The sequence below is a fragment of the Diceros bicornis genome, chromosome 1 (assembly GCF_020826845.1).
Source record: "Diceros bicornis minor isolate mBicDic1 chromosome 1, mDicBic1.mat.cur, whole genome shotgun sequence".
In the NCBI taxonomy this organism is placed as follows: Eukaryota; Metazoa; Chordata; class Mammalia; order Perissodactyla; family Rhinocerotidae; genus Diceros; species Diceros bicornis.
The window spans coordinates 91,752,479-91,772,383 of NC_080740.1; the positions used below are offsets into that span (position 1 = coordinate 91,752,479).

The following is a 19,905-nucleotide window of genomic DNA, read 5'->3' on the forward strand; positions in this document are numbered from 1 at the left end:
GGCCCACTAAGACTGAGATTTAACTGAAGGTTATAGAATCCCCCCCACAGCTTGCCACCAGAGCAACGGGGCTTCAGTACAATAACACTGGATTACAGCATAAAGGGGTACAAGACACAGACTCTCCTTGAGGAAGAGTGTTTAGGGAAGCCCAAAGTCACAAGTGGAGACAACAACAAGGATGCTAGAGGAATTTAAAGCCTCTGGCAGCTATGGTTGCCCAACTCCTAGCCAAGTTAATTTAAATCCAGCAGCATATTAAAGAGATAATACACCATGGCCAAGTGGGATTTATCCCAGAAATCAAAGGTTTGTACAACATATAAAACTCAATATAATACACTGTGTTAGTAGAATGAAGGCAAACACACACACACACACGACCATCTTGATGCAGAAAAAGAATTTCACAAAATCCAACACTTTCATGATAAAAACATTGAACAAACTAGGAATAGAAGGGAATTTCCTTAACATGATAAAGTACATTTATGAAAAACCCATAGGTAACATCATACTCAATAGTGAAAGACTGAAAGATTTCCTGCTAAGATTAGGAACAAGACAAGGATGCCTGCTTTTGCCACTTCTATTTAACACTGTATTGGAAGTTGTAGCCAGGGCAACTAGGCAAGAAATAAAAGGCATCTAAACTAGAAAGAAAAAACTAGAAAGAAAGAATTCAAACTCTCTATTTGCAGATGATATGATTTTATACATAGAAAATCCTAAGTAATCCACAAAATATCAATCAGAACTCATAAATGAGTTCAGCAATGTTTCAAGACACAAGATCAATGTGCAAAAATGTGTTTTATTTCTGTGTGTTAGTGAAAAATCTGAAAAGGAAAGCAATTCCATGTATAATATCATCAAAAAGAATAAAATACTTAGGAATAAATTTAACCAAAGAAGTCCAAGACTTGTACACTGAAAAATATAAAACATTGCTGAAAGAAATTAAAGACCTAAGACCTAAATTAATCAACAGACATTTGATATTCATGGATTGGAAGACATAATATTGTTAAGATGGCAAAACTCACAAAATGATCTACAAATTCAATGCAATCAAAATTCCAATGGCCTTTTTCCAGTGCAAAAGTGGATCCTAAAATTCATATGCAATTGCAAGGGATCCCACACAGTGGAAGCAATTTTGAAGAAGAACAAATTTGGAGGACTCACATTTCCCAAGTTCAAAACTTAATACAAAACTACAGTAATCAAAACAGTGTGGTATTGGCATATAGATAAACATACAGATTAATGGAGTAAAATTGAGAGCCAAAAAAACCTACATATCTATGGTCAATTGATTTTTGACAAGGGTAAAAAGACCATTCAATGGGGAAAGAATAGGCTCTTCAATGAATGGTGCTGAGACAGCTGGGTATCTACATGCAAACGAATGAATCTGGACCGTACCTCACACCACATACAAAAACTAACTGTAAATAAAAATGTAAGTGCTAAAACTATAAAATTCTTAGAAGGAAAAACAAGTGAAAATCTGCAGGACCTTGAATTAGGCAACAGTCCTGGATACAACACAAAACATAAGCAAACAAAGAAAAAATAGATAAATTGCACTGCATCAAAATTAAAAACTTTTGTGTATTAAAAGGCACTATCAAGAAAGCAAAAGGACAACCCACAGAATGGAACAAGGTATTTGTAAATCACATATCTTCTAAGAGCCTCATGTCTGAAATATATACAGAACTCTTATAATGTGACAGCAAAAACACAAACAATCCAATTAAAAAGGAGCAAAGGACTTGAATAAACATTTCTCCAAGAAAGGTATACAAATAGCCAATAACCACATGAAAAAATATCCAGCATCATTAGTCATTAAGAAATGCAAGTCAGGGGCCAGCCCCATGGTGTAGTGGTTAAGTTTGACATGCTCCACTTCAGTGTTCCAGGTTTGCAGGTTTGGATCCCTGGTGCAGACCTAACACCACTCATTAGCCATGCTGTGGCCGCAACCCACATACAAAATAGAGGAAGATTGGCACAGATGTTAGCTCAGGGCAAATCTTCCTCAGCAAAAAAAAAGAAAGAAATACAAGTCAAAACTACAATGAGATACCATATCACCCCATTAGGATGGCTATTATTTTAAAAAATAAATGTTGGCGAGGATGTGGAGAAAATGGAACTCTTGTGCGTTGCTGGAATGTAAAATGGTGCAGCTGCTGTGGAAAACAGTTTGGTGGAGTTAAATACAGAATTACCATATGACCCAACAATTTCATTCCTAGGTATATACCCAAGAGAACCGAAAACATTTGTCCACACAAAAACTTGTACACAAATGTTCATAGCAGCACTATTCACAATAGCCAAAAGATGGAAACAACCCACGTATCCATCACTTGATGAATAAATAAACAAAATATGGGCTATCCATACAATATAATATTATTTGGCAACAGAAAGGAATGAAGTGCTGATACATGTCATGACATGGATAAACCTTGTAAACATTGTACTAAGTGAAAGAAGCCAGAAACAAAGGCCATATATTGTTTGATTCCATTTATATGAAGTATTCAGAATAGGAAAATCCAAGAGACATTAAATTAGACAGGGGCTGGAGGAACAGAGCAATAGGGAGTGACTGCTTAATTGGTACAAGATTTCCTTTTGGGGATGAAGAAAAGGTTCTCTATCTAGATAGTGGTGATGGTTGCACAACAAATGGTTGTATTAAATGTCGCTGAATTGTAAACTAAAATTGTTAAAATGGTGAATTTTATGTTATTTGTATTTTATTGCAATAAAAAATAAAAGAGCACAGTACTTGGTAGATACTCAACTTATGGAATTAATAATAATAATGGTAATAATTGTTTGGTATATCACTTAGAAATTCTCTTTTAGCTGAAAAGAAATGGAGGAGGAAACTGAAGAAATAGAGGTTTTGGTCTTGGCATTATGTAGGCAGAACTTTCAAAAGGAACATGGTCTAGACCTGTGTTGTCTGTAATAGTAGCCACTAGCCATGTGATATATATTTATATTTACCATTTTAAATTGAAAATTCAGTTCCTCAGTTGTGATAGCCACAGTTCAAATGATCAATAGCCACATGTGGCCATCCATATTGGATAGAGTAGATAGAAAGTATTCCCATCATTATAAAAAGTTGTATTGCACAGCGCTGGTCTAGAACCAGAGATTCTCGGTAGCAGTAAGTCCCTCATAAAGCCTAAAGTCAGACATCACCTCACAATGCTGGGACAGTGCCTGTTTCATGTTCCCTTCTCACCACATCAATTGTGGAGTCCCTACTCGTTTACCTAATCTAACAAAGCATCAATGTGACTCCTTCCCTTCCCCAAACTGAATGTAATGAAAATAAAATTTGTAATTAAATGAGATGGTCCTATCTCTTTATCTCAGTGGCTGGAGTTGGAGAGAATCCAGATATATAGACAGAGGCCAAGGGCCAGGGAGGGAATTCAGCTTCCCAGGAGACTTGAGATCTACCATCCTTGTCTCACTGCTCTCTCATTCTTAGGGACCAGAGGATCATTTACCATTATGTGACTACTTTTACATTCAGAGATGACAGACTTTGAATCCTGCCTTTTAGCATTTTCTAGCTGAGGGATTGATTGTTGACCTTTGATTTAACATTACTGAACCTCCATTTCCTCCTTGTGTAGTGGCAGCAGATGCTGATTCCTTCAAGAGTGTCTTTTACCTAAATAAAACAGATACATGGCAGAGTCTCTGTCTCTTTCTGCACATTTCCAGGAAATATTATCAATTTGAATTGACTTCTCTGTGCATATCCCACTTTCACAAGTCTTTCTCTTGAACAACTTTTTTTTATTGGGGTAACATTGGTTTATACTGTTATTTAGAAACACACACACTCATTTCTCACTTTTCTAAAAATGACTAAAATATGACAAAATTCTAAGAATTGCAGTCCTTCATCCAATATTGTTCTCCCAGATAGTATAAGCCTTGTGAGAAATAGTTTGTTGTTGACCACTAGAGAGCCTCCATTCACATTTCTGGAAAGGTCCCTTTCCAGAAAAGAACTTAAAGGTGGTCTAGACCCTCTGGCTTGTGTGTGAAATCCCAGGCAATGGGTGGGGATCTGTCCAGCCACTTTGGCTATGGGCCATCTGAAGACAGATGGGTCACCTATGGGCATGGGCTTGGGCACAATTCGCTGTGATGTGAGTGCCCCAACATGGGCTCAGTGGTATTTTCCCCTGGTGTCAGTCTATTTGCTAGCAGGGGCCTTTGTGCACTGAAACCAATGCCCGTGGGGCTCCAGGTCCCTAAACATGTTTGCCCTTTTGAGGTTCTCCTCCCCAGTGTGGACTGAAACAGCAGCCCCAGGCTCACCAAGGACTTGAGTTGGGGCCCTGGTGAGGTTCTCATCTATGGTTTGGGGGTGTCTGAGATGGGACCTCATGACCAAACCATCAACTGCCCACTCCCAGTTTCTCATCTGCCATAAGACCCCAGGAACAATTCCTCACTGTTCTACAGCATGGAGCACACCAGGAGTTCCAAGGGAACACCAAGGAACTGCTGACCCATGATGATCCAGACATGAATGCCATCTCTGACCCCACCTACTACCAGAAAACAGCTGAGGCAGGCAGGCTGTTCCAGGGTGAAAGACTTGGCTCAGGAATACCCGCTGGGGGTGAGTGACTAACAATGGGGTTCTACCAGTCAGACCAAATGACCAGATTTGAGCAATGCTTCTCTGGTCAGGCAGCACCTCATGGCAAGAAAATGTGGAGGAACAAGGGTCACTGCCAAATAGGGCTGTGGAAGTCCGATTTATCTACAGTTGACCCATAGAGAACCCCATGGGATCACCAGGCTAGACCAATCTCAGAATGAATTTTCTATCCATGCTAGAGAAAATAGGACATCTCTTTGGCCAAATAAAGAGGCAATAAATGTATAGCAAGCCAAACCATTGAGAACATTTTCAAAGTGTGTCATTTAGTTAAATTTATACACTTATGATTTCGATTCTGGATTTGTGCTTTATTTCATTTACAGCTTTTTCAGGATTTAGGCTTTGTTGAAATTCCCATCTTCACCTTGGTCTGTCAGGGGTCATCATGATGACAGATGTCAGAACACAGCTCTGCTCACAACCCAGCCTCAAGACCTGCAGCTGCCAGAATCATAACTCCTAAGGACACGGACCGGGGAAGGTTCTGCCACTGTCCGTTGTGCTCTTGGTGCCAGCCCTGATATCAGTTCCCCTACGTTGAACCCAGCATGTATGGGGTTAAAAACCAAAAAGTACTCATTCCCTGTCCCTGCTTCTCTAAGTTACATTCACGTGTAGATATTGGTTGTTTTAACCTTTGTATCCCTGAATTCCACAAGGTAAATGGAAGTAATAAATTGTTAAAAGCCCGGGTGGCTTCACATTGAAGTTCTGGCTACTTACCAGTTCTTAAGGTTTGTTACAGGGAAACTAATATCCAGAAATTATCAAGAAGCTGAAGCTCCCCAATTCTTTGGCTTCCTGGTGCTGAATCCACCATTCATCATGGAGACAGACAAACGGAGAACACCTGCAGCTTCCCTAGTCTTGGTCAAATGCAGGCTGATGGGAGGATGCTGAACTGCAAAGCCACAGCTCCCCCTCCCTTGTCTAAAACCTTGTAAACTTTGTAACCAATAATTGGTGGCAGTTTCCTTCCTCTCCCCAGGGCCCAATTTCAGCTGGTGCAGGAATATTGATCAATGGATCCCTAAATCTCCTGCTGTAGATAGACAACAGCTGGCCCTATGCCAGAATGTCTGGGACCCCCCCCCCCCCAATATTCGCCCTCAACAAATAGTTACAGTCACAAAGAGTACATTCTTTCCCACAGATTTTCCTTTAAAAACTCCAACTCCTAACGCCTCGGGACGATTGTGGGTCTTGAGGCACGAGCCCACCACAGCCTCATTTTGCTGGCAAAATTAAACCATTTTTCTTTTCCTCGATCCCTTGTCATTGTGTTCATTGATTTGGCTACAGTGACAAGGTCCCGGGTTTTTCCGGCTACACTCTGGCAGGTGTCTGCCTCCTCACGGCAGCTTCTCCAGACTTGCAGGGGGTGATGTTGTGCCATCCCTAGTGTGTATGACTAGACACATTCTAAGATGTTGATTCTCACTGTGTTTTATAAAATAGTGTAGTTTACAGAAAAAGGAAACTTTTTACAAAAGTTATCTACATGTAAAACTATAGGTGATGAAAATGATGTATTTTTTCAAGGTTTTTTGTTAACTGTGTTGACGCAAAATAACCAATAACCATTCTATAGATAAGAGAAATAAGGTGAGTTTACTTGAGCCAGAGTGAGGATTATAACCTGGGAAGGCCTTAGAAAGCATTCTGGAGAAGCATGGTTTTCAGTACAGTCTTATATCTTTTTAGAACAAAGAACATACATTAAATACACTCAGGATAAAATTTCATCAAAATTTTAAAGAGGTATCCACTTGCAAATTAGCAGGTCAACGTGACCATGGTGTCAGGAAAGGGACTAATCTGGGCATTACCAATATGGCACTACCAATAGGGCATTACCAATAGAGTATATTCTTTAATAGTCAAGCAGATGTACAATATATGTTTGATAGGCCATAAGTCAAGCATTTTAGTTCAAGCTGAATTAGTTTTGAATACGAATAGTTACCCCATATACCTCAATGTGAGAATTTCTTGTCAACTGATTTGCAATAAAAATGATACTGATGTTCAAAAAAAAATGCACACCCTCTCTAAATACTAAGCCAATCAATCCCCAGTTGAGGTGTAGGTATGAAAGAATTTGGCAGAGAAAAACAAAGTCCCAAATCCTTGAGTGAATCAAAAAAAATAATGGCCTGGTAGGGTGTGGCTCAACCCAAAAGTAAATCTTGAAAGCCTGAGGCAATTCTCTGAGCTTCAGAGATGGCCCACAGCAGAAGGGAAAGAAGAACAAAAGCCATGCTACATTCCCAGATGTCCAAACTCAGCTTACTCAAGCAGCATTTATGTGGAAAATAAGAAGATGCTGCCACAGAGCTCCCTCAGATGGGTGGGAGATCAGTGAGGCAGCACTGAGAAAGTTGGATCAGAAAATGAGACAAGTTGAACTAGAATCTCTTGAAGGAAAAAGGCAAGTGGAATCGCTCTGGCCCATCTTCAAAGTTCATCATCAGAAATCCTGGAACGTCTTCCAGCTCTTATTTAAGCGGAAGGCTATCAAGAAAGAAGTCTATGCATACTGCCTGAGAGAAGGTTGTGAAGATCTATACTTGATTGCCAAGTAGAAAAAACAGGTTTATGAGAATGTGTGTTGCCTGTGGTGTATTCAGACTCAAGATACTAACTTTGCAAACAGTGGTGCTTGCCAGGTTCCAGAAGGTCAGCTGGAAGTGGGCAGATTCACGGAGTCTGTGCCCTGTGGCTGCAGGGGCTGCTCAGGCTGAGACCACTCTGGCCCCGACTCCCACTCTGCCGTGGATTTTGAACTTTGAACATAGCCAGGGCCCCAGAGAGGCTCTTGGTCCCCCCAAAGTGATCTGTGTTGAGGATCCCAGGACCCATTCAGAGGCCCCAAAGTCTGAGATTCCCCATGGTCATCCATATGCCTATTTCCGGTGTTTGACCAAGAGAAGCCCCTGGCCCTCCCCAGGAACAGGGCCTGATTCAACTGGAGAGATGGGCATCATTAGAGTTCCATATACTCATGACCCTTTCCTTTCCCCAAAATGAACATCATGAAAACAAAATTTGGAATCGAACCAGATGACCTGCATCACTTTCTATCTTGTAGCTGGGGTCGGAGAGGACCCAAAATGAGAGAGACAGGGACAGAAGCCAAGGGGCAGGGAGGGGGCTCAGCTTCCTGAGTAACTTGAGATCTACCATCCTTCTTTCACTGCTCTCTCATTCTTTCTTACAGCTCACAGGCTCATTGACCAGCATAGGGTAATTTGTAGATTGAGTGATGACAGGCTTTGAATCCTACCTTTGGAGTATTCCAGCTGGGGCATCATCATCCTTTGATTGAACATTACTGGGCCTTCTGTCCCTCCTGGCAATGTTCAGCAGATGCCTCTTCCTACACAGTGTCTCTGACCATAATAACATAGATACGTGGCACAGTCTCTGTATCTTTTGCATCACTTTTTGCACGTGTCCTTGGAGACATTTGTCAAAAAGAATGAATTTCTCCTGTGTGCAGATCCCACTTTCACAAGTCTTCCTCTTGAACAACTTTTACTCTCATATACACATCCACACACATCCATACATAACCTTATTTTCACTTTCCTAACAATAAAAAAATAAGGCAAAAACTTCACAAGAATTTCATCTGTTGTCCAATATTGCTTTCCAGGGGAAGATTATGAGCTTTGTGAGAACTCATTTGACTGTATGGCCAATTTACGGCTCCATTGACTAGTCCCAAAGGTGAAAAATTCTCCGAGGAGGTCAAGACCTTCAGGCTTGTTTGGGAAATCCCAGGCAGTGGGTGGGGCTCTGCCAGGTCTCTTGAGTGGGTGTCATCCACACACTGCCAGGCCACTTACAGGCAGGCATAGTATCTGACATACCAGCCTGTGATTTTAGCACAGTGACCCTGGCTCAGTGACCCTTCTCCCAGGGACTCATTCTCAGTTCTGAAGAGGGCCACTGTGCCTTGAAGAAGATGCCCGTGGACTCTAGGTCCCCCAAACATGCCAAGCCCCTCTGTGGCTCTCCTCCAGAGGGCAGACAGAAGAAGCAAACCCACTCTTGCCAAGGACTCTGAGAGCTGCTGGTGGGGTTCCCATCTATGAGTGGGGGGCTTCTTGGGATGAAATGACTGAAACCAAGCACAAAGTTAAGAAATCTTCCCCGGGCTAGAGGAAGAGAACAAAATCTTTAAGATAAGCTTTGCTAACTGCAGCTGTGCATATTCAGCATAATCAACTGTTGTTTAAAACTAACCAGGTCTTTCCGTCCCTCCTTAGTATATGAGTGAGCTGTCTTTCCCAGGAAGTCAAGGTCCAGACATCAAGATTCAGCCTCACAAGGCCAAACGCAGGCTGAAGATGAAAACTAACCAGAAAAGTCCAGACAGTCAAGGAAAAATAAATTCAGTCTTCAAGGCCAAACTCAGGCTGGTAGGAAGGTACCAACCAGCATGGCCACATGCTCTCCCTCCCCTACCTAAAACCCCTGATAAAAACTCCTACCTTTTTCCCTTCAAGGAGGTGGATCTGAGTTCTAACTCCCACCTCCACATTTGGCTGCCTTTCGATAATAGTAAACCTCTTTCCTTGCCATAAGCCTAGAGTTTCAGTTTTTTTCTTTATTGGCACTACTATGTGGAAGGTAAACAAACCCATGTTTGGGTTCAGTAACAATTTGGTGAGCCAACCAGAAGGCTCTTTGCTCACGGCTCCGGCCCCAGGCTGACTGGGCTTTCCAGTCCAGCAGCTGCCTAGGTGATTTGCCCTAGGGATTGTCCCCAGTACTCTCCGTCTGACCCGGCACCACTGGCCTTAGGCACGTTTTTCTTGTGGCAAGCAAACAGACTCTATATTTGTTTGTTGGTTTGTTTGTCTGTTTTGGCTTCTGGTTTGGAACGGACATCCTTTTGATGAGTTTTCTCATTAAAACTGACTGAGTCCTATTTTTCCTTTCTTTGTTTGCCTCTGTTTCAGGGTTTTGTTCCAGGTTACTGCAGTTTGTTTGGGGGGATCCCCAATTTGTTGAAAGGACTAATTCTTGGTTCCATGTGTTTTGATACTTGTGTGGAAATATGTGAGTGTGTATAATATGTGAATGTGGGTGGCAGCATAATGGGGAACTTGGATTTGATTCCCAGTGACAGCCCTCTGGGTTATGCATTGAAAAATTGGGATGTTTTCAGTTATAAACCGACGAAAAAGAAAAAGATGAAAATTAATCAAATTTGGGGCCTCAGCTTCCTCTTATGGTCTTACAGATGCTAATGAAAACAAGTTAACAAAAGAATAAACAGAAGCTGAGAAAAAAAAAATAAAGGGACTATTCTCAACGAAGTATAAATATTTTAAAGGGTTTTTTAGAAAAACTAAGGTAAATAAAACAGTGGGGCAAATAAGACAAATATTAAAAGATGGAAAATAAAGAATAGTCAAAAAGGGAAGAGTCATAGGACTCATCTCTGCAGGATGGAAATCTTTAGCTAGTTACTATAAAGAAAAATGAGATAAATAGAATGGATATAAATGAAGTTAAAACAAAGGTTTTAATAAAACACAACCTAAGGTTGAGTGGCTAAAAAGATCCTCTACTGGCCTCCCAATTTTAATGGACCTCAAACAGACCCATTCTATTCACTCCAGTTTGAAAAAATTGTTAAAAGCCAGAAGGTAGAAATCACAATGAAAAACCTGACCAACAATTGTTTGAGGCAACAGTTAGGCTGCTCAGGTTGATAAAATTATAAAGATTAAAATGTATTGAGCTAATATTATATGAAGAGGTCATGTCAACTTTGCCTGAATGTTTCTTTTTTTTGAAATGGATGTTATGTCTGGCTGAGAATGCTTCCTCTGCACAATATTATAAGACCGAGACTTACTGATGGAATCCTAATGAGAGCTATGATTAGAGGTATAAGAGTTGATAAAATTAAGATAAAGTTTTGTAAAAAATTGGTATATTTAAATGGCTTTTATGTTAAATGATTGCATCTATTTTATATGATTATATTATAGATTATGTTATGGCGATAAACATTATGTCCCATTGGGGAACATTTCCTCTGCCTGATATTGTAAGAGCATATAAATCCACCCTTCAGGCAATGTTAATTAAACATGCTAAAGGAGATTTCACCTTAAATGGCCAAAATGAGGCAATTTCAGTTTACCCAAATTGGTGTATTTGCGTATGCAATTGGAAAAAGCTGACTACAAAGTTAAACAACCAATGGGAAGCCTATTTTAATCTTTTGAAACTTCTAAATGAAATCAGGAATACTTTACTGCCTCTTTAAAAGAAATTAATTAGATAATTAAACATACCAGCAGCCGAACCCAAATCTGCTGCTCCTCTCTCCTCTCTTGCTCAGCTTCCCTACTTCAACTCCCTCGAAATTCCTCATCTAAAATTAAGCAAGTGGAAATAAGTAACCTTTTGAGATAATTTGGAATTGTAATGGCCATTCTGGGGAACCTCTGTTTCAAGTCCATCTTAAGCTCACCCTTAACAGAGAGGATTCCAAACCTCTCACGATGGAATGCAGTCTTTGATTAATATGCAGAAACTTCTAGAAGACAAAATGACTTCAAAAACAGCTATAAAAAGAGCAAACAAGAAAGCAAAAAAGAAAAAGAATCTTTAGGAAAAGTCTTTAGCCATCTTAACATGTCACAATTTGGATCCAGCATTCTTTTGAATTTTGTGCCTGAGACATGATTAAAATTTTGAAGATCTCTGTTTGTGTCTATCTATATGTAAGTCTCTCTATATATATTTGTCTGCCTCCCAATGATATCATTTCTAAAGGATCTCTATTTAATTGGCTTAAAGTAAGTGCTTACATAAGTTATTTCTAAATGTAATAGAAACTAACCCAGATGTCTTTCAAGTTAACATGATATAAAATGATTTTTGGAAAATTAAACCTTAAGTTTGTTGGTTTAATTAAAATAAATATGTTTTCAGAGTTATCATCATTGGGTATGGTATAAACATGTTATCTCTGTTACAAAATTTGTCAGCAAAAATAATAACATAACAATAGCTGATTCTGTCTGATGTCTCATGAGGGTTTTGTAGGCAATCTAAATATAATTATTGGGAACAAGTAAACTAAATATACGTGAAAAGGATGAAAGTTTTTGGAGGAACTTTTTTTGTGTGTGTGCCACCCAGTTTTTATGGTTTGTTTTTTTTTTGAGGAAGATTGGCCCTGAGCTAACCTCTGTTGCCAATCTTCCTCCTTTTTTCTTTTTCTTCTCCCCAAAGCCCCAGTAGATAGTTGTATGTCGTAGTTGTACATCCTTTGAAGGAACTTTTTAACACTAATTATGTGTTATGGTATATGTACTTAAAACAACTTAAGATGATGGCTAACCACTTTAATGTCACATGAAGTTTTTGAAAATAATCAAAACATAATTGTTGGGAACAAATAATTTAGATAAAAATGGGTAAGAGATTTTGGGTGCAATAATTATGTTTTATGGTATATACGCTTGAAAAATAACTGAAAATCTTTTAGATAACTTAAAACTTTAGCGTTTTGCTAAATTAAGTTAAATGATAAAAGTTTGTTGAGTATCTAGGTCATTTCCATATAAAATAAAATATTAGAAAGTGATTACTAAGCATAGGGAAGATGGGCATGGATGTTAGCCCAGGGCCAATCCTTCTCAGCAAAAAGAGGAGGATTGGCAACAGATGTTAGCTCAGAGCTAATCTTCCTCCCAAAAAAAAAAAAAAAGGAAACTGAAAATTTCCCATCAGCCCTGAGACTTAACAAAGAATTTGTTCTCTCATTCTATAAAGAGGAAGACAGTAAACTAATAAAACTTACTTGGTACGTTACATTACATGGCAGGCATTATCAAATAAATAATAATAAGCCTTCCTAGGTTATATTACGTGGGTAAATGTTATTAATATAAGTGTTTTTAAAATATATATATAACATTCCAAAAATTCTGATCTGTCCTGGTTGTTAGTCATAATTCTAGTTATTATCGCAAAGTGTTGTACATTACAGAAATAGCCAAGTGTCTTTGTCAATTGCCATTTGTGATTGTTTTGTTATTTTCAGACAGTTGTTGTTTTACTCTGATGTTTTTGCAAATATGTTTCATTTTCGGAGAGATTCATAGAAAGGGCTCTGACGCTTGCTCTAAAATGAAGGTTTCTGGTAAACTTTCAGATTATTAAACTGAGCTGGGTAAGAAATTATAGAACTGTAATGGAGAAACTGGTGGCTTCATGATACTATTAACAAAAGACCAAGAGTTTATATCATTGGACTGAATAAATTAATAAGGATGATTATAATTTTTATGACTTTTTGTTTAAAATATTGCTGTTTTTTTAATGTTTTGTTTTTCCAGATTTAAGGAAAACTTTTTCTCATTTCTCTTAAGGAACTAGGACTTATAGCAATTTGTAAGCAGAATAGAATGAAGCATTTATCTTTTTCTCCCTATCGAATCCCTCCAGAATTTGAAAACTCTTAATGAGTGAGTATTCTTATATTCATGGCAATATAGTTATTTGCATAAGTTCAATAAGAATCTGTTTTCCTTATAGAAGGACACAAGTAGTAACACTGGTTGTATTACCAAGGCTTTGACTGGAGTATCATATTTGAAAAAACTAATGCAGACTCAGATATGACAAGACAACTTTTGAGGAACAAAGATTGGACTTTATGGAATAAAGCAACTTGGAAATATTGTCCTGATACCTTATTTACAGGGTTCCCAGCAGCCTTACCAGGTAAGTAAGGAAGGTCATTTCTCCGGCAGGTGCAAAGAGCCCCAGGATATTTTGGGGACCTCAAAAAGAGAGGAATTCACCCAAATCTGTAGGTATTGCAGGCAAAGTCTGATGACAAGTCCTTGGTCTGGCTTTCCTGGCCTCAAGAGGCCTTTGAAGTTCGACCTGAGATTCCTTATAAAAAGTTCCAGCAAAGCAGATTTAAAAGAGCCTATATGATCAATTGCTCTTCTTGCTGTACTTATATAAATAACTGGGCCAAGTTTATTGAAACTGCACTTATTTTCCAAACCAATGAGTCTTAATTTGACTATCTTTGGTAAAAACGAGGGTGATTTTAGAGAAAAAAATTATGTTTCAATAGAGACTATAATATTTTTGTGGATGTTGGATTCTGGTTCTGTTAATTGTCTTCGAGGTTTTTGTTTTCTATTTGTAAAATGGACTAGATCCTGAATTCTTCTAGTTTCCTCACATATCTGGTACAGATATCCAAATTAATGTTTTCAATTTTTTCTGTCCTTTTCATTTGGAATCATTGAGAACTAAAACTACCCTTTTTCCTGAAGCCCTGCAAATTTAAGCTGGACAATTTGATGTAAAACTAAGAGAGAACACCATGATAGCCCATGTTTGGACAATCCTGATGCCTGTTGCTGTGTAAGCCACTCAAAAGGTTTACCTGAATGCCTGATGACATCATCGGAGACATTTTAAACTGCAGGTGTGCTTCAACCCTGAGATCTAGAGATCTTGACTGACCATCCTCTGGGCTCAAAAATGGATTTATAATTTGCTCCAGTCATTAACCTTGTTTTTCTTTTTGTTTCTCTAGAAATGCTCCTTATTGAATATCTGGTTACTTGCTTACAGAATGTAGGCCTAACTTTGGGAGACACTTTCTAAGTTCTAGAGATGATCCAAAAGACCTGGAGGGAACTCAAATTAAGGAGCTAAACACTGCCAGATGTTTCTCTGCACCACCTTTGTTGTAGAGGCTGGGTCCAATTGAAATCCTTGGCTTCATCCCTGCTGAATGACCATACAAAAAATGCCACAAGGAATATGAAATATGCCATAGAAGTACATCACAACTGGGATCACCCAAACCTTGGCTGGCACCATACTCTAGACATTGACTTTTCTGAATGGACAAATGAACCCCTGACAGACTGCAAGTTGCTGTTCAGAAAACAGTCTTCTAAAGATAAATAATAAATAACTCCCAGGTTCTTACCTTGCTTGTTGGACAGACTGCAGGCTACTTTGCTACATCAGATTTCACCTGAGGTTCTAGGCACTAACCTTGATTGGTTTACAGGCCTCTTCTCCTAGATTCCCCAAGGATTGAGGTCCATTATGAAGGGTATACTAAAATTTGGGCTATTTTGCTAATCTGTGTGATCATCTATGTAATTATAAAATGTGAACTTATGTGTTGTTCTAACGCCATTGATAAGGGCACTTAAATATCAGTCATGCAAAGCATATCTCGCTCTCCCCACCTGATACTCAAAATATTTTAAAACAAAGATAAAACAGTTTCATTCCCCTGACCCTGATCTTCACCTTTTCACAGCAGGAAGTAGCTAGTGTGGTCTTTGCCCCCATTCCCCAAGATTAAGGAATGATCATAAGACAGTGGGGATTGAAACCAAGACAAAGAAGTTTTAAAATCTTCCCTGGGCTAGAAGAAGAGAACAAAAACTTTGAGATGAGCTTTGCTAACTGCAGCTGTGCATATTCAGCATAATCAACTGTTGTTTAAAACTAACCAGGTCTTTCTATGCCTCCTTAGTATATGAGTGAGCTATGTTTCCCAGGAAGTCAAGGTCCAGACATCAAGATTCAGCCTCACAAGGCCAAACACAGGCTGAAGATGAAAACTAACCAGAAAAACCCAGACAGTTGAGGGAAAATAAATTCAGTCTTCAAGGCCAAACACAGGCTGGTGGGAAGGTGTCAACCATGATGGCCACATGCTCCTCGCCCTTATCTAAAACCCCAGCACATGCTCTCCATCCTCTACCTAAAACCCCTGATAAAAACCCCTACATTTTTCCCTTCAAGGAGGTGGATCTGAGTTCTAACTCCCATCTCCTCATTTGGCTGCCTTTTGATAATAGTAAACCTCTTTCCTTGCCACAAGCCTAGAGTTTCAGTTTTTTTCTTTATTGGCCCTACTATGCAGTGGATAAACAAATCTGTGTTTGGGTTTGGTAACATGACCTTAACCGTCACTCACCCAATCCCCATTCCCCATCTGCCACAGGACCTGAGAGACAACTCCACACTATGTGATGGCATGGAGATTGCTGAAAGTCTCAATGGAATGCTATGGTCCTCTGCATGATGACCCAGAAGTCAAGGGCACCTCTTACCCCACCATCCCCCAGAAACCAGTCGGGGCAGTTGAGGTGTCCCAAGTTTTAGGACCTGTCTCAGGAGCACCTGGCTTATAAGGTTCATAACACCTTATGCTCATAATTTCCTCTATCTGTCTTGAACAAAGGGAGTAATATATTTATAATTGCTATTTAAGGCCCTTGTCTACTAATTTGGTCATCAGTGTCTTTTCTAAATATGCTTTAATAATTGATTTATTGTTGTTTTTGTTGGAACTGAAGTATTTTATTTTAGAATTGAATCAATTTAAATTATTTTTTTTTAATTTATGTATTATAGCTCAGAGGAAGAAGGTTGTGATCATGACAATTTATATATGGTGAGCCCCTAAAATAATCTTTGAACTTTGGGAAAGAATTTATTTGTACATTTTCTTTTTACTGACTTGCAGAAAAAAAAACAAATAAGAACTATAATATTTTATTTAATCCTCATTGCACTTTTGCCTCTAGATTTCCTTTCATATGTTTAATAGATCATCTTCCTCCTACTTCAGGGCCCTAGGCATATAATATCACCTGTCCTTGGAATATTCTCCAGCAAGAAACATTTTGTGAAGTTCATTCTTACTCTACCTTCAAAGATCAGCTTAAAAGTTCCTCCTCATGGATACCTTTCCTGACTTCCCTAAATGCATTTGTTTCTCCATACTGCCTTTCATTACCTGGAGGAAGGACAAGCAGTGATGGATATAAAGTTCATTTGCTGGCTCTATAAACTAGGTGGGTATTTTAGTCACTGTGAGAGGTAAATTCTATTTTTCAATGTAGGAAGAGTAAGTCATTCCAACAAATAAAAAAATGAACCTCCATACATGACTTGGGTTATGTTCCCTCTGTGTATTTCTTTTTTTCCCCAATTTTTTAAATTTTGGTAAAATACACATAAAATTTACCATCATAACAATTCTGAAGTGTATAGTTTGTGGTATTAAGTACATTTATATTGTCGTGTAACCATTACCATCATCTCCAGTACTGTTTTCATGTTGCAAAACTGTGAAAATTAATAAACAGAAACCTCATTTAAAATGGAGTCTGGGGGCCAGATGTTCACATGTTCGGCTTCAGCAGTCTAGGGTTCACCAGTTGGGATCCTGGGTGCAGACCTACTCACCACTCCTCAAGCCATGCTGAGGTGGCATCCCATATAGAAGAGCTACAACTCTACAACTATGATACACAACTATGTACTGGGGCTTTGGGAAGAAAAAAGAAAAAGACGAAGATTGGCAACAGATGTTAGTGCAGGGCCAATCTCCTCCAAAAAAAAATGGAGTCCAGTGGCCAGAAGAGAGGACCCTCACACATGTGCCACTCAACACACACCACAGACCCCAACAGGAAGAGAAGTACTTGCATCTCCAACAGAAAATGATACTACTTACTACCACAGCAGAAGGAAGGAAGAAATTCCTCTTTGCCTAGAAACACCTCAGCCAATGAAAAGCCACTACACTTCAAACTCCCAGTTTCCTCCAATGGACTCTTTGTTTACAATAGCCCCTCCCAACTTCATAAATAAGGTTCCTCTCCTTTGTTTCTCTGGACTTGCCTGTGGTTCACCATGGACCATATGTCCTGAATTGCAATTCTTTGCTATTCCTGAATAAACCCATTTTGCTGGTAAAATAACTGGTTGTTTATTTGTTTTAAGTCAACAACTGAAATTCTATTCATATTAAACAATAACTCCCCATTCCCCTCTCCTCCCCACCCCTGGAAACAAACATTCTACTTTCTCTCTATGATTTTGAATACACTAAGTAATTAATGTAAGTGGAATCATACACTATTTGTTTTTCTGTGATTGGCTTATTTCACTTAGCATAATGTCCTTAAGGTTCATCCATTTGTCTATTTTGTCTTATATTAGTATAACCTCCCCTGCTTTCTTATGATTACTATTTGTGTGGAATATCTTTTTATATCCTTTTACCTTCAAAGACCCATTTGTGTCTTTGGATCTAAAGTGAGTTTCTTGTAGATAGCATATAGTCGGATTTTTTTTTTCAATCCATTCTGCCAATCTCTGTCTTTTGATTGGAGAGTTTAATCCATTTACATTGAAAGTAATTACTGATAAGGAGGGACTTACTTCCATCATTTTGCTATTTGTTTTCTCTATGCCTTATAGCTCTTTTTGTCCCTCATTTCCTGCATCACTGTCTTCTTTTGTAATTAGTTGATTTTCTGTAGTGAAATGTTTTAATTCCCTTCTCATTTCCTTTTGTGTATATTCTATAGCTATTTTCTTTGTGGTTACCATGGGGATTGCATTTAACATCCTAAAGTTATAACAGTCTAATTTGAATTGATACTGTCTTAGCTTTGATGACATACAAGAACTCTGCTCCTTGACAGTTCTGTCTCCACTCTGTTCAGCTGTTGATGTCACAAAATTACATCTTTATACCTTGTCTGTCCAAAAACAAGATTAATAATTGCTTTTTTAATGCATTAGTCTCTAAAATTATGTAGAAAACAAAATGTGGAGTTATAAACAAAAGTTATAATAATACTATCTTTTATAATTGCCCTCGTATTTACCTTTACTAAGACCTTTATTTCTTCCTATGGCTTCAAGTTACTGTCTAGTGTCCTTTCATTTCAATCTCCAGGACTTCCATTAGCTTTTCTTGTAGGGTAGATCTAATGGTAATAAACTTCCTCAGCTTTTGTTTATCTGGGAATTTTTAAATTTCTCCCTCACTTTTGAAGGACAGTTTTGGCAGACATACGCTTCTTGGTTGACAGTTTTTTCTTTTACCATTTTAAATATATCAGCCCACCGCCTTATCATTTCCAAAATTTCTGATGACAAATCTGCTGATAATCTTGAGGATAGCTTGTATATGACAAATCACTCTTTCCTTGCTGCTTTCAAGGTTATCTCTTTGTCTTTAGCTTTAGAGAGTTTGATTGTCTAACGTCTCAGTGTGAATCTCTGAGTTTATCCTACTTGGAATTTGTTAAACGTCTTAGATGTTTCCATTCATGTCCTTCATCAATTTGGGGAAATTTTCAGCCATTATTTCTTCAAATATGCTCACTCCCCCTTTCTCTCTCTCTTCTCCTTCCGGAACTCTCACAATACATATGTAGATCAGTTTGATGGTCTGCTTGATGCTTGGGTCAGTTACTGGGGTCCCACACAGAGAGCCCTTCATCTTGGAAAAGAGATGTGGCCAGATAGAGGGCCACCCCCCCACCTATCATACCACACACATGTATACCTAAAGGTGGTATAGATCTCATGCTCAGCAGCATTCATATGTAATGTATAATATGCTTCTAGTTATAGTTACTGGTTAATACTTAAAGGCTTGCCAAAAAATCAGTAAAATTAACAGCATCGTGATTTTTCCAACAGGCAGGAGAAAGTAATTTATTTAGAATGTTTCAAAACCATATTTCTGACAAACCTTAATAGGTGCAAGTAAGTAGAATTGTGTGTCTTTTACTTTGATGATATCATAAAATCAATTCCAGTCACATCTGAGCGGAGGCCAGAGGCTGACTGAGCTTCTTAGATCCAAAAAGAAACAAAATAGCACAGCTTGGACTATCATACACTGAAAAGAGTAAAGTAAGGTCTAGAGCTGCTTCTTTTGGTTTTGTTTTGTTTTTGTTTTTTTTGAGGAAGATTGTCCTGCGCTAACATCTGTTGCCAATCTTCCTCTTTTTCTTTTTTCTCCCCAAAGCCCCAGTACATAGTTGTGTATCATAGTTGTAAATTTGTAGCTCTTCTATATGGGACGCCACCTCAGCATGGCTTGATGAGTGGTGAGTAGGTCCACACCCAGGATCCGAAGCAGTGAACCCTGGGCCACTGAAGTGGAGCATGCAAACCTAACCACTACACCACTGGGCTGGCCCCAAGAGCTCCTTCTTTGATGGCTGTCTTCACAGACGGAGGTACTTGGGCCATAAAGCAGGCAGTGGGGAGGGGGCCTTTTCATCTGTCACTTTAGAAAATATTTTAAAAGGAGGTATGATTTGCATATA

General features: G+C 38.8%; 1 pseudogene; it reads left to right on the forward strand.

Moving 5' to 3' along the window:
- The first annotated feature begins 7,035 nt into the window (after positions 1–7,035).
- Positions 7,036–7,473, forward strand: LOC131409541 (protein BUD31 homolog; annotated as a pseudogene).
- Positions 7,474–19,905: the final 12,432 nt, after the last annotated feature.